At 41.8% G+C, this 20000-nt stretch overlaps 1 protein-coding gene across 15 annotated transcripts in view; it reads left to right on the top strand.

Moving 5' to 3' along the window:
- The window catches only part of LOC138966930 (FH1/FH2 domain-containing protein 3-like), a 172747-nt gene that overhangs the window by 53243 nt on the left and 99504 nt on the right, over positions 1 to 20000 (top strand). The window contains exon 1 of one of the 15 annotated variants that reach the window (XM_070339390.1): positions 297 to 477. The exons of 13 other annotated variants lie outside the window; for them this stretch is intronic. The gene's annotated coding sequence lies outside the window, so the exon portion shown is untranslated. Of the gene's footprint in view, positions 1 to 296; positions 478 to 11826; positions 12193 to 20000 lie in introns of those variants that run through there. One more of the 15 variants, XM_070339397.1, reaches the window with a different exon arrangement.

Genomic DNA, 20000 nt, shown 5'->3' with positions numbered 1-20000 from the left:
TTGAAAATCGAGATGCTGTACCGATGATGACCCAGCTGGTTATTTTGGCTCACCTCATTCTTTTGGCATTTCGTCAGCAAAGAAAGCAGACATCCTGCCCCCACACTAGCTCTTCTGAGACTCAGTGCTTCTTTTACATCACTAGTTTTTTTTTCTTTTTCTGCGCTGTGAAATACTTATCTCCCCTGCTCTTCTCGGTTCCCCAAACCTTTCCAAGGAGGATAAGAAACTCGGCGAACCAGAAGCACCCGACAACAAACACACCGGTAGCTAGATCGAGGCTGATTTCGTTTTGAGATCGAGGCTCGCACGCGCATTGGTCACGCGGTCGTCTGCTCTTCTTCCAAAACTTTTGATACGTCTGCTTGCTTCTGCTGTCGATTTTCGGAGCGGAAAACAATCTGTTCAGCTGACAAGAACACATTTTCGAATTCGACGCTGTCAGGTTGAGGTGGACATTTTCACAGCGCATGAGAGGTAAGGATTTTGCACACGATTTTCATTGACCAGTTCTGATGGTGTTTTGATGGCATTGCGATCACCCGTTACGCAGGTAGCAGGTACTATTCCGCAGATAGTGGCTATATCTGACGCAGAGGTCAGACGTGGGCGGCGTATGATGAAGAGCAGGAACAGGTGTGGAAGTTTACTGCTCTTTGCGTTTTCTCTGGAAGCGATTTCTACCTCATCATTTTTGACTTCCGCGTTCGCTTTTTTTCTCTGGTCAGGTGGAGCGTGATGCACGTGAAGGATTTTTGTATGGGTTTTTATCTCTGGTTGTAGGTGCGTGATTCGGTTCAGTGATTACCGCGTGGGTGGTGTTTTGATGTTTACCTGTAGACAGAAACACCGAAGAGAGAGAGAGAGAGAGAGAGAGAGAGAGAGAGAGAGAGAGAGAGAGAGAGAGAGAGAGAGAGAGAGAGAGAGAGAGAGAGAGAGAGAGACGCACACACACACGAGGCACACACAGACACACACAGACACAGACACACACACAAACACACTCACACACAAACACACACACACACACACACAAACACACTCACACACAAACACACACACACACACACTCACACACACATACACACACACACACACACACACACACACACACACACACACACACACACACACACACGAACGTAAGAAAACCAGATTGTAGTGGGGTCTATTATTTGTTTTATTCTCTTTGCAATAACATATTCACTAAATACAAGTAATGTTTCAAGTAAAGATTACTTGACATTATGATTTTAAATCAGCAAACATGATTTATAAACCAACCAACCAACCAACAAACAAGAAACGAAAACACCAAAAAACAGTCTACTGTAAAGCTACAACGGCTGCACTGTTGATTAGTGGAGGTGATGACTAATCAGCTGGATCATGTAACGAAATCAATTGCAATGCTAATCTCAGACTTAATTGTATGACTATTTGCTTCATCCTGCACAAATAACTCAATTGGCATTCAGTTGTATTTCGTAGACATCACAATTTCTGCAAATGTCCTTACATTTTTTTCTCTCATATTATAGGAGTATTCGTTCGTAAGTTAAATCTTTTCCAAGGAAGTAAACTATTGACTGTCTTCTTGTGTTTTGAAATATGTTTTCAAATAATCATAGGTTTTAGGTATAATAGCTTGGAGGCTAGGAAACAAAAAGTTTCACCCGAAAGTGTTTATGTTTTGTTCATGGGAATGAGACCAAACACGAAAATACCAAAAAGTGGCAGGAGTTCTTCGTTATCATATATACAATCAGTGTTTAAAGTTCTCTCTGTTGTTAAAAGTTCTCTCTAATTTGTATCATGCTTATAAGGGAAGATACTTACTACCTTTGAGGTTAGTTGTACTTGCGAGGACGCAGGTTAAAAGGCATCCTAATTTAGAATATAGATTGAAATTCTTTCTGGGACTGAAACAGCTGCTGCGTATTTGGGATGATCATTAACTGCCTTCAGATGAGTACAAAATAAAGATAGACCACACACCACGCAGCTGACCCTTGGATTTCGCAGTTGACCCTAGGCAATGAACGAGATTTGGAAGTCTTGATTTTAACTGATAAGGGATAATTAGCATTTTAGATCAAAGTAATACAGCGTCATTTAGAAAAGAAACAAATCTTTTGCTTTTGATTGACATGTTTTATTTTATGTGCTTTTTTTAAAAGAAAAAAATATTCATTAATTCATTCATAACATACAGTAAAGGGGAGACGCGTGAACGTACAGATGCAAATTATTTAAGGAAGTGCATGCTATAATTGTAAGCCCTTAAAAAGAAAAGAAACTAATCAGAACCTTTTACAGGGAGAGATAGAGTAAAAGGGCAATACTTGAGTCAGTAGCCTGCGTAGGTGAGCTGAAATTAACTAACAACACTTTAAGAAACAGGAAATAAGCCATCACCGCTATCGTCACCATGAATACGAAAACACTTATACCTATCACACAGTATACATAATACAACTCAACTCTTGCTATCAAAGCAAGACAACGGCCCATACGCTGTGATTGTTTTGACTTCCTTCCAAGTGATAGAAGCGGCTTCCCGGCCTCAGCCGGTTTTACCTGAGGTCAGCCGGTTAGCAGTGGGCGTGATTTACCTGAACGTTAGTCAGACTGAATCCCCCAGTACCCCCTGCTGATGCAGGCAGAGACTGATGCAGGAAATGAGTGGCCAGACTGGACTGTGGAAAATGCTCGAGTGGGAGGCTGAGAGGATGAAAGCAGCGCCAAGAGTTAATGAGGCTTTTTGACTGGTCTAGATTTTGTGGCGCACGGCATTTGTTTGGAGAAGTTTGGAATTGTCATCTATGATCTAAGAGCATCTATCTTTTCCATGTGAGAATGTTAAAATTTAAAAAAACAAACAAACAATTGAAACATACAAAGAAACAAACCCACAAACAGACAGACAGACAGACAAACAAATTAAAACAAAAACTAAATTATAACAACAACCCAAACAGAAAATGTTTGAGTTTCCCGATTGCCTGTAGATGTTTGCGAATATTGGTTTCGTCTTTTACCTAGACATCCAATATTTCTTTATCATTGTTATTGTTCATCATCATAATGAGTCACAGTAGCAGTAGAGGTATTACAGTTACAGTCTAAGGCCTGGACGAAATAAAACAACTACCCCGGAAAAATGCAAAGATAGCCATCATCAACGTGCACACTCTTCCAAAGGAACGCATCTTCTAATGCTCTCCTACATGGTCTAGACTTTCAGGGTAAAGATCTCAGCATATCGTTCAAGGCAGTGAGCTTATCTCGCCCCTACAAGGCAGCACTTAACGGTCTGAGCATCATTATATCCGCAGAGTCCGGTTAATCAGAGCTTGTGACGCCTGACACTGATAAAAGAACCTCTTGAAGTCTTCCAAGGGGGCGTGGCTTAAATTCAATTTGAGCTATACGTGTTCATTGCCCATGTCGTCACGAATAGACTGCACTGACTTTATGTCGAAGCGATGCAACATGAACGTAAGGTTTCTTCCCAGTAAACATTTCGATTTTTTTTTCTCTCGTGCAGGGCTGACATTGGTTATTGTCAAGCTTGGGACTTGCAACTTGAATGCAGAATTGAGAATATGTTATTGCCCAGAGTACCACGAATGTGTCTTTCTTGGATGATTTACATGCGTGCAACAGGAAAGTGGGACAAATACCGTTAGAAGACAGTTTGGAGCAGAGTCATTCTTCAAACATAATCATCTGCAAAGCCAACTAAAGATTCAGGTACACGGAACATAAAGCCTGGTTCAGTTCATACACCGTCTTCAGTAAGATTTAAGTTCTTGTTGGACACGATTCAGGTCTTCTGTTGTAGTGACTTACCAAAGGTTGTAGTTTCCTTTAAAGCAAACAATAAAACATGATGACTACTGAAAGCAAAGCGAATAACATTCTTCAGAATTCCCACGTACCGCTTGCATTTCACGATGAGTTTCACGGCCCTTGGCGTTCCAGCAGCTGGTACTATTTTGATGAGCCTTATAACCAATACCAGCAACCCATGTGGATCCAGATGCAGTTTTATTGTTCCATGAATTCGGTAGACTCAACAAAGTCTGGCATGGAGCACAACTGACCTCCTGTATCTCTCATCACCTGGACATCTTGTCTAACCTCAACGTCAGGTGAGCGAGACTGACCCAGTTTGTCAAGGTCGATTTGCGGTCACTGATTGCCTCCAATTTTCGAAGGTGATGATGTCCAGGCGTAGAGCTACGTAACGTAGGCATGCCCGACTGAGCCACGTAATCACTATAGGTCGTGCACTTAATCTTCTCATGTGCATGACAATCACCTAATTATTTGTGCCAAGTGACCCCGCGAGTGTTAAGTGCGGGTATGGTCAACAACAACAACAACAACAACAACAACAACAACAACAACAACAACAACAACAACAGCACAACACAACAACAACAACAACAACAACAACTGTTGGGGTTGCTTTTTCAGTCCGTTATACAATTGGCTTTAGTATTGCTGTTATTTGTCTATCTCTTCAATCTGAATTCGATAATACTGCGGAGTGGTGCATTTCTACAGGATCACGCTCTTCCCTTGCTTTTTATTTTATTTTTACATTTAGTCAAGTTTTGACTAAATGTTTTAACATAGAGGGGGGAATCGAGACGAGGGTCGTGGTGTATGTGTGTGTGTCTGTGTGTTTGTGTGTCTGTGTGTGTGTGTAGAGCGATTCAGACTAAACAACTGGGCCGATCTTTATGAAATTTGACATGAGAGTTCCTGGATATGATATCCCCAGACGTTTTTTTCCCTTTTTCGATAAATACCTTTGATGACGTCATATCCGGCTTTTTGTAAAAGTTGAGGCGGCACTGTCACACCCTCATTTTTTAATTAAATTGATTAAAATTTTGGCAAAGCAATCTTCGACAAAGGTCGAGGTTTGGTATTGCATTTCAGCTTGGTGGCTTAAAAACTAATGAGTGAGTTTGGTCATTAAAAATCGGAAACTTGTAAGTAAAATTATTTTTTTTATTAAACGATCCAAAAACAATTTCATCTTATTCTTCGTCATTTTCTGATTCCAAAAACATATACATATGTTATATTTGGATTAAAAACAATCTCTGAAAATTAAAAATATAAAAATTATGATCAAAATTAAATTTCCGAAATCGATTTAAAAACTATTTCATCTTATTCCTTGTCGGTTCCTGATTCCAAAAACATATAGATATGATATGTTTGGATTAAAAACACGCTCAGAAAGTTAAAACGAAGAGAGGTACAGTAAAGCGTGCTATGAAGCACAGCGCAACCGCTGCCGCGCCAAACAGGCTCGTCACTTTCACTGCGTTTTGCACTCGCGGCGGACTACGTTCAGTTTCATTCTGTGAGTCCCACAGCTTGACTAAATGTAGTAATTTCGCCTTACGCGACTTGTTGTAATTGTGTGTGCAGATAAAGTTAAAACTAAAAAGTGTCCATTGTTTTATATTGATCTGTTCATGTTCACACTATAAAGACACTACTTTGCCATGCTCGCGAGGAGGGGCTATGGAAACGAACAGAAATGGGTAATTTGAACCTTTCTGGGTTGAACATTTAGGAATTCAGTCAGATAAACGTGCAGACTTGTACCATAAGGCTGACCCCTGTGACATTTTCACGTCATCAGAATTAACCCGGATACCTACCTACCTACCTGCAAAAGCTCAGGTGTCAGGGACGTCTTGCCGACAGACAGTTGAAAGGTCATCTGGCTCCACGTACTTCACGTACAGAACTGGCACGTGAAGTGTTCGTGTCGAGTTGACCGAGAAGTCTACTTGTCATGATAACTTCAAAGCCTTGCCTCGCTGATTCAGGAATTTGAAGCTATATTCGACGGTCAAATTTGCAATGTTTAGAATTGATATTTTTCTGGTCTGACATTTTTGTGTGGCAGTTTTGTTCCCTGTGTATATGCTTGTTTTCTTTGCAAATTTGTAAAATCTGACCTTTACTTTGTCAAGCGAGATTGAAAATTAATCCACCATGCCTTTCCTCAAGGTTTCACATAAAACTTATAATGCTGACTTACAACGACAATGGTGACGACAACGTTGATGATTATGGTAATGAAGGAAAGGCAAAATAAAGAAGATGGAGAAACGCCAAGTAACCAAGTGATTAAGCAAACAATTAAATCCGACCAGCTGCAGTATTTGGCCCACGCCGCTAATTATTGTGTACGCACAACAGAACAAAATCTGCCAAACTTCCGGGCGTGGAAGATATTGGATGTACCGTGAGGAAATGAAAAACACCCCAAACCAGTGTTAACTACCCCTGTTTTTGCTCGATAATCAAACACTTCAGAAGAACCTTCACTCTCCCCTTGTGTTCACAACATATAATTGTTGCATCGTTGGTCTTTTGATTTCGTATTTGGACCCGGTTTGCACGTGCGCCTATGTTGTCTACACCTTAAGTTGTTTTCGTTGGCCGTATGTGCGAGTTCTTTGATGCTTTTGATGTACTGTTTTGTATTACATCTTCACTTGCCTTTGAGGCAGATATATACAGGTGATTCCGTAATTACTGTTTTTATCAAAGCTAGCAGGAAATTGTTTTCGGTTTTTATTAGATTGTGCAAGCGGCGCGGATTTGGTTTGGATTAAAAACAAAGAGGGAAACCGTTTTTCTCTTTAGATGCTACATACAATGTATTATCATGCACAGAATGAGTTCAGGCACGCCTGCAAGGGAAATACAAGAGAAAGGGCGAGGCTGGGTCCAATTACGCAAGGCATTTTCCAGCAGAACATGTGAGTGGTGATCTACTTTGCACATTTAATCAATCGATCAATCAATTGATAAACCGATCGCCAAATCCTATGTGAATAAACAAACCAGTTCATCATCAAAAGTAAAAAAAATTCATTTAATTTCAAACACTTACAGAAAACGTTTCCTTTTATTTTGAATATTTTAAACCAATTTTTTTTTATGGAGTCTATTTGTTATTTTTTTAAAACCGGTTTCTCGCCGCACTGTCGAAGATTTATTATTTGTACAACGTTTTTGGGCTCTTGTTTAGAACTTTATGCGTTATCCGCATTTCGACCAAAGTATGACATTTCAGTTTGACACAGATTGAGCTAGCCATTATTATACAAACCGCATAAACGGTCGAGTTGAAACAATGGCTGTCTACTTGAAATGTGTGTCAAATGTCATAATTACTTTGGTCAAAAATACATATTACAGTTTTTAGTCAGACTTCTTATTATGTTTTGCGATTGCATGCACAAAATATTTTTAGTCTCGTCGAGACGCCCAACTATGAGTTAAAGTTAGTTGGCCTCTGGCGTCAACATATAGAATATAGAAAAACCCGATTTTTCATCGATGCATTAGTCTTTGAATAAAATCTACCTTTCTACTTCAAGCTGTCCCATTTCTGCTTGAAGGGTTTTATCGCAGTTTGGACACTGACCGTGTGAATGACTAATGTTGAGAAGTAGAATATGTTTTTCTTGGCACGGGCACCCCGGTGGCCTCGGGGCAGTGATGACCAGGCTGTTAGAAACGTCTGACCAAAGTACATTCGTGTTTCGGGACATGCCAAGCTTAATCACCTCGCTGTCGACAGTACGTGTAGCACACATCATCTTGCACGTGGTGTACGGCGGAGGAGAAAGCAAAACATACACTGCACGGTCCTGCAGGATTGGCTGATTGGTGCAGTACGTAGTTTATTTTTCGGCGTTTGTTGCTATGAACACATGCACCGTGAATTCTTATTCATGCAATGTTCAACCATTCGGAGTTCCTTTCTATCAACACTACGACTTCTTTAAGTTCCGATTGCTTCTAAAGCTTCAAACGATGTGGCTCCTTTGGTCATTAGAGTACCAGGACTGAGACGCACGAGAAAGTTACCACCTCAACGGGAGCCAGCCGATCCAATCCGACCTCGCGGCTGGCTCCCGTCGGAGTGGTAACTTTCTCAGGCACCTGAACGGGAGCCAGCCGATCCAGTCCGATCCCGCGGCTGGCTCCCGTCGGAGTGCTAACTTTCTCAGACACCTCAGTCCTGGTGACAAAAACAATCTGATGCACCCGTGTTGCCTCAGGGTAGACAGTGGAGGGAAATGCTAAATGCTGCAAATGATGAATTACCATGGTAGGTATTGTTGATAGCTGGAGAATATGTTTAATAGAGAGGCTTGAATCAAGATTTTTCTCTTCAGTCGAACCGTGAGAACCCTATCTTTAAAGAAGAAATTCAATTGGAACTGAGAGAGTATAGTAAATGTCTGGTTTGATGGTATCATATTTTGCTTCGTACTATTGCAGATTTTCCCCCTCTTTTTGAAAGGTGTGGCTGTGCTTAACAAAACATACGCGTTATGATGTGAGAATACTACAGCATCGAAACCCGCAGTACTATTCTGTATCATACACGATTCCCTGTTGTGCCAGGTTCCTCGACTACCTTCATAACCTGCTCAGCTGGAAACGATTGAAGGTCGAATCATTACAGAACCAAGAAACCTCCATGCAATTACTGGCATACGGTAAGACGTGCCTTACGCTCTAATGACCTCCCGGGCAGCTTCACAAGCGAAGAAGTGCAGAGTAGCAAAGACAAAAGGTCACTGATGCTAGGAGAATATATCACATTGTCTTTCAACAGGTTCCAACAGCAGTCGACCAACTCTGTTGTCCGTTCATACATCATGGCATTTGTTCTTCGCCTTTGTTTTGCCGATGTCTGAAGAATTGTTTCGCGCCAGGATCAATTTCGCCGAGGATTAATTTTGTCTGCTTCATGAGAACATGTAGAAGGAAAACAGTATATGCAGCGGGGTAGGTAATGTCCTGTTCGTCCTTCCGCGATATTCTGAGAGCAAACTACCTGTCTACACCCGTGAGAATGTGTCTGCCTAGGAATGTGTAAGCTACATGCTTTTCGTTGTGTAGTCTGGTCTTTCATTTTCTGCACGTGCGTACACATTGTAGCACTGACGTGATGACCTAAATGTTGCCTGTGCACAACACACCAGGTTTGATCTTGACTTTGTTCTTTCAGGCCGGCGTGTTGCTCTTGGTGATTTTATTGTATTCTGACAGACAGTAGCAAATCCGTGACACCACCAGACTCCCATCTGTTCTTTTACCTGTTGCATCAAGAGATTGGCTAGATGTGATACTGTTGTTGCTTCTGCTGCTACCTGGAAGGTGTTGTTGTGATATTTTAACGGCATTGCCTTGTCAACAACGGCGCTTTCTTTGCCCTTTCAGCCATGGGTCAATTATTTGCCTCATAGGCAGAAAACCAGGTAGGGCGAGTTAAGAGGTACTCATACATCTGCGAGAGTGGCGGAAGATGGTGTCTGTGGTTCGTTTCGACGTGAGAAGATTTTGTAGAACCCGTGGATCCAGTTTTCTCAAACTTTGCACAGATGTCGACTAAGTGTCCAGCTGAAACAGAAGCATAGAGTAGTTCAGACAGCGAGTTGCTAAAAACGTCGATTTGAAAAAAATACTGAAAGGACACAATTTTGGCTTTGTTTGAATTATCTTAGGCAAAAGTGGTGATGTAGACACATAAGATGGAGGCATGGTAGTGTCTGGACTTTGTAAGGTGAAATATGAGCGAAGAAGGTGATGGACTGTCCTTCAGTCTCACGTCCTGGGCGATCACGGTCCTCATCTGCGACTTTGTCCTGTGGTTGGCATGGATACTATGCGAGGTAAACATCAGAGTGTTTGGTGACCCGACCCGATCTGACGCAACCCGACCCGACCCGACGTCTTTGACCTCCCTATAATCACCTTGACCTTCGCAATGCCACCTTTGATTTTCTTGTGTGCCGTGATTTCCCTTCCTTTGAGGCTACCCCCTAGCTCGTTCTGTCTTGTTCCAATTATCCTTTCTCGTCGGATTAAGGATACCTAGATAAATGTCGTTTTTTTCCGGCTGTTTCCCCTTGTTATCTTTGTTTTGTTTCCCATCCATGTTACACTGATTTCAATGCCGATGGTCGGAGGAATGATTTCAGGTCAAGAAACTTTGAAGTTTCGGAAAAGTAGATATGGGCTTTTTCCTCTATTTCTGTATACGTTCTGCTTTTGAATGAGTTCCCATGGTCAGTCTGGGCGTGCAGTGCGCTTCGTCGTTATTTCTCCTGAAACTGATCTTATACACTGAAAGAAGAGGGGACATTTTAATATTCATTCTGTGTTTCGACGAACCTCAGCCGGGGCTATATAGGTAGATTATCCCGACCACTAATAAAGATGTAATTGTCTATTGAGTGAAGGAAAAATTTCCAAGGAAGTCGACTCCTATGAGTGTGAATCGCCAGTAGGCCTAATTTACTCTCACAAGTGTGTAATGAATCACGCGGTGTTTTCATTTCGTCAGGTGAATCTAGGTTATAATTAACAAATGTCTTTGGTTTTTGTTCATTCACAGCTTTTGGCATTCAGCTTTGAATGTCTGCATAGACTTTAAAGGACGTAATGCCAAATGTTTGCGAGTTTTTCTGAATACACATTTATTTGTTAATCTTCAGGTTTTTCTCTCTCAAAACAATGAAATGGAAGGGACGGCGACGGTCTATCAGAGGAATATTTTTGACCAAAGCCTGATATTAACTGGGCAAAGTCGACTTTGTGAAGTCTACTTCACGAAACTCACCGCACGAAGCTTTGGCACTGAATATTTGGTAAAAAGACTTTACAAACCTTTCGCGAACACAACTTTGGGCAAAGCCTTGACGTTCTCCCACATGCACACATTTTCTCCATCATACGCGTTCCTGTCAGTTTTTGAAGGGCTTTCTTTAACATCCAGTGGCTAATTCATCTATTAATATGACCATGCACCAGTTTCAAAATGAAAATCTGCTGCTGTAATTAACTCTTTAGTGCGTCGGCCTTTTAGTGCCGCGAACACCTGAAGCGTCAGAATTAGGTGTTAGTAGTGTTGGTCTCTTTTCATCTCACCTGTTGAGCCTGCCGGAATTTTCGATTATAAATCCATTTAGATCACAGCATGTTGCCGGGGGTAATTTGAAAATAAGAATGAACACTTAGTTATCGCCCCTTTCGACAAGAGTTCACGTCAATGTTACAAAAACCAAGGCGCCTTTTTTTTCAATTTGTTTTTCTTTGTACCCCTTTTCATTGCTCTCATTTCTACATGTTTGTGTGTGTGTCTGATAAGTGCATGTGCCCTAAATAAGGAGTCATCCCAAATTAAAGGTAGAGAAATATCAGCAGCAAAACAAACAGACAAGCAAACTTGATGATTACCCAGCCGTGCAAAACAGCAAAGACATTTTTAAGTGGGAGATACCCCTTATAACGCTCCCCGTTCTTTGAGTAGAAATTAGAAAAGAACTCAGTCATAATGATGCACGAGACAGCTGCGCGAGTAACTCGACACTCCCTCTCACTACTGTCAGAGTCGGCAAAACTTTGGACCAGTTCCCGTACTGCACCATCTATACCTCAGCACTGCGAGCAGAAAGCGAACGTGCAGGCTCGGTGGAGGGTACCTGAGTTAATTAATAAACTGCCTTTGCGCAATCAGTCGTAATTAGGCTTGCGTCATGGAGTGCGGGGAGGGAAGTCGGGATGCATTAGGGTACAGCTTCCAGTTTTTATGTGTAGTGCAGGGCAAGGTCAGATAATAACTGTTTGCAGAAAGCAGCGTCGTGGATTGTTGGCCCTTGCCCAGCTCCTAGCTGTTACCATTGGTTACTTAGGTCGTCTGCTTCTCGAGAACGCATTTCGGATTCTCGTTTGCTTCTGAGCCCGGCGCCGCTATATTCCACTTTACTCACAAAAGAAATCATTTCGACTCAAGGGGGTGTTTGTTTACGTTAACCTGAAGTTTGCCTCGCTTCCAGAGCGGATTTATCTTTTCGTGCGGTCTCCTGTTCTGCTCAAATTGTTTCTCATGATTTTAGTTTCAGTTTGAAGGAAGCCTGTCTTCTGAAACGCTTACGTGTAGTCTTCTAGAAACTGTTTTAGTTTAGTGTCTGAATTCTCAACGCTGTATGTGAACTCGAAAACCTATCCGTTCGAGGACGTACCTGGAATAAGAGTGAACTGTCTACACTTTCAACGTTATGTTTGTCACTTGAAAGACAGTTTCTTTTTTCCAAGCAAACAAAATGTCTATAAGGATGTTAGGTGAGTTTTGTTTTGTTTTCATTTTTGTTCGATTATCTGTTTATTTTTGAAGTTTCGTCATCACTGTCTGTCTTTTTTTTTTTAACCGTTTACTAATAATGGTTTGCCTTACATTTTTCATGTTGTTGACTGAAGGAAACTGAACATGATGTTTTTCTCTCAATGCTTACCGTGGATCTTCTCCATTGTCAACGTCGGTTACATGCAGCAGATTGACAGTTGCTACCGTTTTAAAACATTTTTTACTTGCTTGAACAAAATTAGAGAGGCTCGGGCTACTCGTGTATTTTAAAAGCGCTTGGCTTTGCTGTAAGGTAATGTGGATTTCAGGTTGGTTTAAGAGACGGATACGTTCGGATGCATTTGATAAACACAAGCAAACATCTGCCCAGCCCCCCAACCACTCCTGCTCTCTGCCAATGTGTGTCTGCCTGTGCGCCTGCTTCTCTGTCCGTCTGTTTGTATCCCGGCATAAACAATTAGTCTTTATTTCGGGTTGGAACCACACACGTTAACTGAGAACACAAACAGGTATCACCACGGGATGACATTGTGGTGGCAAACACACATGTGACTCAATACCTGGCGAAAGGTTACCTGCCACTCTGGCATTACCTGTGTTTTGCCTGCAGCTCTTCTGGCACCGTCCAGCATGTCTGGGACTGGCGAAAGTAGAATCACCTGCTCGCGCTCCCCCAGGTGCTCCCATTTTTTTCACCCGAGGAAACCTGTTGGATGTAAAGGTTTTATCTTTGGTCTCAAATGTCTGCCTAATTCTTGTGGATTTGGGCATTGTTGAAAGTAGTCAGGAACGTCAGGGTCTGTTCTGTGTGTGTTTTATTTTTGTTTGTTCAGCCTTCACCTAATTCCTGGGTCATGTACGACCCACAGTCTCATAAAAACTTTTGTTGTTTCCTCTTCAAGCAATGCGAATTTAAAAAAAAAAGAGAGTGTTTTGGGGGGGGGTCTGAAAATTGTAAAAATACTCAAGCACCACAAATAAGAACTGCTGAACGTGTTTCAAACGATACAAATGGTAAACTAACACGTGGACAATCTTTGAGTAGTACGTCGGATCCGACGAGAACGTCTGTGATGTGGACAATAGCGTAATGTAAACTACACAGGATGATGTAGTTTTAAGGAGTTCGTACTTATTTTGTGTGATTCCCGAGGAGCTTACCTATACGTGTCAAAGAGACCCTGAAGCCTGTGTTCTTGTGACACTATACGTTTTACATTGAACGCCTTCAATAATAATACAAATTAAAAAAAATGGTCGTAAAGGACCCACCATTCCTGCTTTATTTAGCCCAGAGCAATTTTCGACGAAGAGATGATCACTCTATTTCAGTATTCATTCATATAGTCGTTGTCGAATTGACTGGTTAACTCTCTTGTGTTCGCCAATTCCGTTCCGCACTTCTTCTCTGTTTATTTTATCATTGATAGTAATAACTTGATGCATGGGAACCGTTTTCACGTTCGTTGTAGATTCATTAAGTTGTATATTTCTTGGTTAGATTTTCCCCGTTCAAAATGCTAAAACCATTAAGTTAATATTGTTTCTTCGTCTTCTTTTTCTTCTTGTGAAAAGATGAACTGGCCGACTTCGAGTGCGAATCTTGCAGTAGGTGCCTAAAACAATCATGATCGATCTTAGTTATTCCCATCTGTCTCAATTCCCGTCTGTCTCAATCTCTAACGATCAGCATTGTGTGTTTATAATGGCAGAGAGTGAGGTGTCGCTAGCAGTGCAAAAATGCACGTGCAATCCGCCATGTTTACCCCAGACACCCCTTCCTATTCCGACAGGTACAGATAATCACATGCAGGTTGGCGGCACATCCTTTTGTCTACAAGGGCGTTGTGTGTGTGTCCTACATTCTGCTTTTTAGCACCGTGTGCCAGATTCACTTTCACTGACTCTTCTCCTTCTTTTGCTTCCTTTTGTTACTAGTGCACAGCCATTTCTGTGAAGTAATATATTTAGCGCCTCCGCCACCTCGCCTGCCCCGCTTTTTCTTCTTCTTTTTCTTGTTCGGCAGTGCAAAACCGTTTCTATGACGTGATAGATTGACCCCCCCTCCTCCCCCCCTCCCCCCCCCCCCGCCTTCCTCCTTTCATTCTCTTCGTCATTTTCTCTCCGTCTTACTGCTGTTTCTGTTGCGAACATTCACTTCTACCTCTTCTTCTTCTTCTACTCATACTTCCTTACTTCTCAGAATATAAGTATTTCTGTGACGTACAAGATTTATCTTTCCCTTCCTTTCCTGTTTCCTTCTATTCTTCCCAGTGCAGAACTGTGTCTGTTAGTATTATATTTATCCCCCCCCCTCTTTTCCTTCCTTGTCCTATCAGTTTTCTTCCTTGTCGCGTCTTGTTCTTAATAGAGAGCCGTTTCTGTGACGTAATGGAGTCATCTCCCCCACCCTCTCTTCTTCTCCTACTTCTTCCTCGTCTATTTCTCAGTGCAGAAGGAAGCGTTTCTATGACGCAATGATGGAATGAAGTGCACGTGATCATGGGAAGCTGACGCATTTAGTTGCGATTTGTTTGGTACTGTGTGACTTTTATTGTTGGTAGGATGCATGACTCATCCTTGCTAGATTTTGTCATGAATCATGATGTCATTGTCAATGTGCTGCCGGCGTTCAAGGTTGTGACGATTCCTCAAGTGTTAGGAGAAAAGAAAGAACCCGTGTTAGCTCTGGGTGAGTCACCGATGTTGAAAGGGATTAAAACGGCCAAGACTCATTAGGAAGGAAATAGGTACCATTCAGTCCATCCATTATACAATGACTCACCGACTCGATCAATCAATCAAGCAATCAAGCAAGCAAGCAAGCAATCAAGCACATTTCTATTCTTCCATCCTGTTATTGTTTTAGTTTCGGGATGCAGTTAATATGTTATCTCTTTGGAATAAAATACTGGGTATGTTAAGATAATCACGTGGTGCGCTGTACCAATCTTGTTTGTTGTACAAATGCCATGCATAACACAAAAATCTGAAGAACTAAATATCCGAAAAGTAAATAATCAGGAAAAAAGGCGGATATCAGAGAAGACTTGGTACCTATTACACTTAAATTGTCATTCTTTCGCCTTACGAAAAGTCTTATTTTATTCAAAACGTACCTTCTGCCATTTTGTGGCACGCGTGTCTGTTCAAGATCACTCTCTGTTTACCCTTCACAGCTGTAGTTGGCTTTTAAGTAAATCATCTGAGCCGGCTTACCTGAAGTGTGCGCAATGATTCTGATTACTAACAGAAAATGTTGTTGTGGGAATGAAGCCAAGGGGAAGTGAAAAATGCACAGGAATAACATCCCGAATGCTTAAAGTCGGGTCTACCTTCCCCCGAGATCGAGACATCGAACTAAAAACAGTTCCGTACATGAATCAACAACCATCATCATCCTTGACGTTTTTGGACGATCTTACATCGCTTTTCCCCCTGTAGTTGACAAAAAAAATTTCTAATTCCCCAACTGTCTGGGTTTTTTTCCTTGACAGGTAAAAACACAAATGTTTTGTTTTGACTCGGACTTTCAACAGGAACAAAAGCGCCAACAAACAAAAGGTAGATATAAAATGGGGCGGGGATATAGCTCAGTTGGTAGCGCGCTGGATTTGTATTCAGTTGGCCGCTGTCAGCGTGAGTTCGATCCCAGGTTCGGCGGAAATTTATTTCACAGAGTCAACTTTGTGTGCAGACTCTCTTCGGTGTCCGAACCTCCCCCCGTGTACACTACATTGGGTGTGCACGTTAAAGATCCCACGATTGACAAAAGGGTCTTTCCTGGCAAAATTGCTTAGGCACAGTTAATAATTGTCTACCTATACCCGTTTGACTTGAAATAATAGGCCGTGAAAGGTAAATGTGCGCCGAAATGGCTGCAATCTACTGGCCGTATAAAATTTCATCTCACACGGCATCACTGCAGAGCGCCTAGAACTGTACCCACGGAATATGCGCGATATAAGACTCATTGATTGATTGATTGATAAAACAATCAGATGGAACTAGAAGATAAATCAAGGATTGCATACAACAGTAAAACAACAAAGCTTGGAGGTATTCGCAAAACATCTACGGAACACAACAAAAAGGAGGACAGGCAGAGAGAAAATGTTAGCGGAAGTAAAACAAAGTTTAGATTATACAAGCACTTCGGTATCACCAAGAACTCGAGGGAATACTTTGCATCTCGCTTTGATGTGTCTAAGACAGTGACACAAACCAGGTCCGATGTCCCATGCAGCGAGATGCAGGTATCTGATGCTGTTAGCATTCTTGTTCTCTTGCCAACACGTGCACTGAGCGGTAGATCCAACCCTTAGGGCAAAAAACCAAGGTAGCATCGCACCACTGAACTTACCGGTATACATAGTAACAGCCAGACCTGTGCCAAGAAAGTACAAACGTTCAGTTTGTGTACACCAATCACAGTTGAGATTATTGATAGCTGCGCTTGCATCATTTATCATCATGATCATCATAATCATCATGATCAACGACAACAACAACAACAACAACAACAACAACGTCAACAACAACAACAACTCATTCAATCATTTAATCAAATTATCGATCAGTCAATACGCCAAGAAAATTATGTTTGAAAGGTTTGTGGAGTTATTTAGTTTCCCGAGAAACAGAAAGACTGGTAACGTTCCAAAGTGAAGAATTAAAAAATGTACCAGAAAATGTTGCTTATGGAACGTTCAATTGTAGACAAAACATAGAAACATCCACAAATCATTATAATAAAAAGACCTACAGAATCAGGGAGGGTAAAAGATTCAGCTTTCTCTCCTCTCGGCCTCCCACAGAGCGCAGGTCGCAATTTACTCTGTATTTCGGTAGCCTTGCATTTTGACAGCTGGAGGAGTAATCCAGTGTACGTATGCCGGTAAGCGCAACACCTTATGTAACATTGTTCTGCTTTCATTGGCCAGGAGCCCAGGTGCACTCGTGGAACAAGAATAATCTTGCATCTATATCGTCTTATTTTATCCACTTGTCTTTTTATCTTTTTTATTGTGCCAGAAGACCGGTTCGGAGGCCATGGAAATGTGCACTCGTGAAAAAAGAATGAACTTGTAGCCACATCACCTTTTTACATTTAGTCAAGTTTTGACTAAATGTTTTAACATAGAGGGGTAATCGACACGAGGGTCGTGGTGTATGTGTGTGTGTGTATGTGTGTGTGTGTGTGTGTGTGTGTGTGTGTGTGTGTGTGTGTGTGTGTGTGTGTGTGTGTGTGTGTGTGTGTGTGTGTGTCTGTCTGTCTGTCTGTCTGTGCGTGTGTGTGTGTAGAGCGATTCAGACCAAACTACTGGATCGATCTTTATGAAATTTGACATGAGAGTTCCTGGGAATGATATCCCCGGGCGTTTTTTTAAAAATTGTTTTCGATAAATACATTTGATGACGTCATATCCGGCTTTTTGTAAAAGTTGAGGCGGACACACACAGACACACATACACCACGACCCTCGTCTCGATTCCCCCTCTATGTTAAAACATTTAGTCAAAACTTGACAAAATGTAAAAACAGTAAAGAGCATCACCTTTTTGCTTTGAGAAATGTTTGATTCTGTTTCAAACACTTCGGATACGACTGTATACTACTTCGTAAAACACAATGACTTATTATCATTCCTTCATAATCCTTTAATGATATGCAGAGTTCACATCAGAAGGTGGAACTGAGCACGGTGGTTTGGGTTAGACTGTTTTGGACGTCAGTTCCCCATGCACATTTGGTCTATTTGCCAGCGCAGTTTTAGTTCGTCAGAGTTGATTGCAAGTAAGATGCAGCATATTTATGTTCGCACTGACGCTTCAGTATACATTCACGTTTTCTTGAGTGTCACGTCCTTACATCTTTTCTTTCGACTGTCTGTCCGTTACCTCCGTCCTCCCTGTGTTAATTAGACATATTCCAGCACGCGCTGTACCCATCTATTTACTGACTGGAACACATTGCACGCGCTTTATCTGTCGCCTGCTTCCTGCCTCCTTTGATGAAACCGCTTCAGACTTCTGTTGCTGAGTCTGAAATGCCTCCCTCGGAATGGTGGAGAGTTCTTTGGTGCTCCCTGTAAGTTACTGTCGCTGTTTTGACGTGAGCTTGATCAGATACAGAGGGCGAACTTTGTTGTGTTGTTTGTGTAGGTTGCTGCTCAGGTAGGTTGTTTTCGTCCTGGTAATTTAGCGTCAGAAGTTTTTCGTGTTTTGTATTTAGGCCAAAGGAGGAGGGAAAGGGTAAATAGGGGAAGGGGCAATGGTGGTGGAACCTTGGCAAAAGAGACTTGGCGGGGCACGAAGAATAAAAAGTCAGGACTAAAAGGCAAAACTGCAAGACCGTCTCGTTCGCTGATTATTTTTTAACTACAGGTGGGGGTAATTGTCATTGTGCTCGGATATCAAGCACGGTCTATTGAACCAGTTAAGCCTACCTCCGTAATTACATGTTGGCCTGTTCCTCCTTTTCACAACAGAACATCAGTAATAAATCAACGAGTTTGATCAATTACACTCGAGGAGTCGTGATATTCCGAAAGCAACTTTTTCTGCATTATATGTTAAGAAAATTGTTTCATTTCAAATGCTAAAAATTGTTTCTTTTCTTGTTTTATCTTATTTTTTTGTATTTTTATCTTTTTTTCGCTCCCCTCCGAAACGCTCCCAGCTGTTCTTCTACCTTCTCTCATAAAAGTTTCAGGACTCTCAGCTGAAAAGGTAGATAACTCCTGCCAGAACTGGCCTACTTTTTTCCCTTCAAAGGGATTTTTGCACCTTCCTTATTTTTTTCACCGAGTGCGGGACTGTTTTTTCCTCGTTTAGACGATTTAGAGTTATCTCCCTTCCTCGTTGCGAACTTCGGTGGGGCGGAAATAAAGATTCTAATCAACGGTCGAAGACTTGGATTTTTTTTTATTCCCTGATTTTCTTTAGAAAAAAATTAGTTTATAGTGCGTTGAGCCTTAAAGCATGAAATGCGTGGAAATATGTTTATATTCAGTGTTCTTTTTTGGCCCCGTACTGTGCTTGAACATTTGCATTTGATATTTTCCTGTGAAACTGATCGCATTTTATCTCCCCTGATCTGTTTTGCACATCAGTATTATCTGCTTTCATTACCTGGGTGTTCTGAGGGTCTATCTAAGGTAGAACGGTAAGAGTGTGGGTAACGGGTAGTAAAGACTACAATCATAGACACAGACAAAGACACACGCACACACACGAACGCACGCACGCCTGCACCTACGGACGTACGTACACATGGACAGAACACATAAACACACACTGGCACACACGCACAGACATACACAGACAGACAGACAGACAGACAGACACACACACACACACACACACACACACACACACACACACACACACACACACACACACACACACACACACACACACACACGCACACACACTTGATCGCTTTTCCGTCACAACAGTTTTTATTTCACGTATCAACTATTGTGCTTTACATCACAGTTTGCTGTTTTTGAAGTCCCTCTCCTGCGTTTGTTGGCATTTTTGTCTCGCAACTAACGGTCTTTTGGGTTAAATCACTGAGAAACACAGCTTTGACTTGTTTTACTTGGCAGGAGACAGGTATTACCTTTCCCAACAAGCAGTAAGTCATAGAAAGTTGGTGGCTCAAGTATAGCTTACAGAAAATAGGTAACTGCCGTGCGTTCACCTTTGCAGCCAAGCCTCCCATCCTCTTCTCCTTCCCCCTCCCTGTTTTCATTCTTCTCCCCCCAAAAATATTAAAACA

This window comes from Littorina saxatilis, linkage group LG1 (assembly GCF_037325665.1).
Source record: "Littorina saxatilis isolate snail1 linkage group LG1, US_GU_Lsax_2.0, whole genome shotgun sequence".
Classification (NCBI taxonomy): domain Eukaryota; kingdom Metazoa; phylum Mollusca; class Gastropoda; order Littorinimorpha; family Littorinidae; genus Littorina; species Littorina saxatilis.
The sequence above is the reverse complement of the archived record's forward strand: the minus strand, read 5'-3'. Positions and strand labels throughout refer to the sequence as shown.